Source organism: Gorilla gorilla, chromosome 10 (assembly GCF_029281585.2).
Source record: "Gorilla gorilla gorilla isolate KB3781 chromosome 10, NHGRI_mGorGor1-v2.1_pri, whole genome shotgun sequence".
Classification (NCBI taxonomy): Eukaryota; Metazoa; Chordata; class Mammalia; order Primates; family Hominidae; genus Gorilla; species Gorilla gorilla.
The window spans coordinates 23,845,590-23,848,180 of NC_073234.2; the positions used below are offsets into that span (position 1 = coordinate 23,845,590).

Below are 2,591 nucleotides of genomic sequence, written 5' to 3' on the forward strand. Positions count from 1 at the left end.
TGGGAAAATTTTCCGTTTCGACCCATTGGAAGTGGACAACCTGAAACAGGCAAGTCGGTCTGTCTGTTTCCGGCGTTCTGTGGGTTCCAGCAAGAGCACAAGTCCCAGGGCGCCTGAGGTCCATTCAGAAACCAATGTAAAAACGGCGAGCCAGGGTAAGAAAGAAGAGCACCGTTTCTGTCTTCCAAATGCATTCCAATTTCCACTATTCAAGTTGGCGAGAATGATCCACGGATGTCCCACATGAGAAAAATTTCACCTTCTCATGCCGACCAATATCTGAGGAATGAAACACACCCCAAGAGAAAATAGTAAACCGAGTCCCCTGCAATAACCTCACATGCAAAGCTACACGTCAGTAGGTCATATTCAGAAATACACACTGAATGTCATCTATCATGAACACAAACACACAGACAGTCCCTCCAGAGGTTCGGAAGACTCACGACCCCAAAACTTGATGTTTCCCATGTGTGGGCTCATCCTGAGATGCAGCCATCACTATCCAGTTGTCCCTGTTGTAGAGACAGAAACCTGGGCTCCTCATTACTTTATGTAGGATTGACGGTGTTCGTGTTTGTGTGTGTGTGAGTGTGTTTGCGTGCGCGCTTGTGGGTGTATTTGTGTTTGTGGGTGTGTGTGTGTGTGTGTGCACCCCTCCGTGTGGGTCGGCACTTCCACTGAGATCACTGGCACACAAGCAGAGCCCTCTTGCTGTGTTTGTTCTTCCCTTTGGATCTCCTGGTCCTCCCTTGCAGGGAAGCGAGTGTGCCAGTGTTCATGGACTCCTGATCTGTCGGGGTCGTCGAAGAGAGGTTTAGCAGGGAGCTTTGCTGTTCAGGATGATGGTTTTTCATCCCACACTTGTATTTTGATTGATGAATGACAAGTACGTTGGGAGGCAGGGTACCTTCGACTTTCCTGACGTTGAACTCAGGCTTCGTTTTGTTTTGCTCTTGAAGGAATTTCCAGTGGTCTAAGGTGCTTTCCTGAGTGGCTCTTTCCACCAAGTGCTCGTCCAACTCGGGTGCCTGGAGGCAGGGGTGGTCTCTCTTGAGCTCTCCTTGCGTTGCTCGCCTGTCTGTGTCTTCAGCGCCAAGGGCTCTTGGTTCTCTGCCTCTTGACACACTCTCACGGTGTCTTTCCCATTCACTCTTCTGGATGTAAAAGAGGACATAGGCCTGTTGACTCAGGACAGAAGTGATGCTAGAGGCAGTGACATCGGCATCATCCATTTTATACCACTGGCCTTCTTGAGCTTTGACATAAGAGAAGTAATGTCCGTTGTGACAACTCCACCCAGCGTGGACCAGCACAGCATAGAGGACATAGACAAGAGGTCCTGTGTTCTACTGAGACATGTATGGCTGCATGTCAAGGCACTCAGGATATTGCACATTCTTGGCAAGTTTGTTGCCTTTGACATCGGAGAATCTCTTCAATACAAGGATGAGGACCTTGGCAGAAGTGTGTAGAGTTAACGTCTTGGAGGCCGGCGCCCTCTGGAGACAAGGACCACAATGATAGGCATTCTCTCCATTGAGTTCTTCGGGCTTCACCAAATGTTCCAAAGTTTGCTTGACACTCTGAGCTGCCTGAATATCCAGGGCGATGTCCAGGTAAGGGTAAAAGGTGTCTGAAGTCCCGTGGCAGTGGAGACACTTAATTTGAGATCTCCAGTACCCTCCAAATATTTGGTGGATGAGGGTGGCGTCCTTTGAGAGATGATCTACCTGCTTGTGCCCAGAATGCATGACTTTTCATGGCATCCACAGTGAACATGAGAAATTCATGGGCGTCTTCCTGCTTGCCTCTATGGAAGCCAGCAGCCAATGCCTGTGAGGGCTGGATGACATGGCCAGGATTGTGGAGGGCCCATGTGATGTGAGCTTGCATGGAACAGAGCATGCAGCACTTGTGACGATGACATGTTTGAGAGTGCTCCCGGGACAGCATGTAGTTGGCAAGGGGCAGTGTGTATGTCAGGCACTGCAGGGAAGCGTTCACGTAGCAGGTATTTCCCATATTCTGGAGCCCAGCCCCCACCGCAGCAGGTCTCCTGCTACTCAGGGGAAGCTTCTCCCTGGGAGCAAGCTGTCTTGCCACAGGAGCCACATCATCACAGAGGTCGACACGGGTCTCAGATGAGAGTGGTGACTTCTCAGGGAGAGAAGTCCGCTGGATTTCAGCAAAAGCTGCATCTGGCCGAGAAGATGTGAGTTTTGAAAAGTGGTTGAACTGCCACTCACCTCCCAAGTAGAGTGAGTTGTCCTCCATGTCGACTGGAACAAGGATCACAGGTTTTTCTGCTGTGACCGCAGGTTGCAGAAAGACGCTATCCCTTACGAGAGAGTCTTCAAATGACGAGCTCTCTGGCCCCATCAGCCCTTATATAACTCACCCCCACCAACCGCGAACACCCTACCCACCCATCAGGTGCGCGATAAACCAATCAAATATCAGCACTCAATTAAGGAATGAGTCACAGGGTGTGTCCCCTTGCATCACTGGGAATTCAACAGACACAGCCCACATCATGACTTCTAGAACACCTGAACCAAATTACTCCTCAGGCTGATAGGCACATATAA

At 50.2% G+C, this 2,591-nt stretch overlaps 1 pseudogene; it reads right to left on the minus strand.

The window, feature by feature from the left end:
* Positions 1-472: 472 nt before the first annotated feature.
* LOC101128615 (ubiquitin carboxyl-terminal hydrolase 17-like protein 11) lies at positions 473-2,337 on the minus strand (annotated as a pseudogene).
* Between the last annotated feature and the right edge of the window lie 254 nt (positions 2,338-2,591).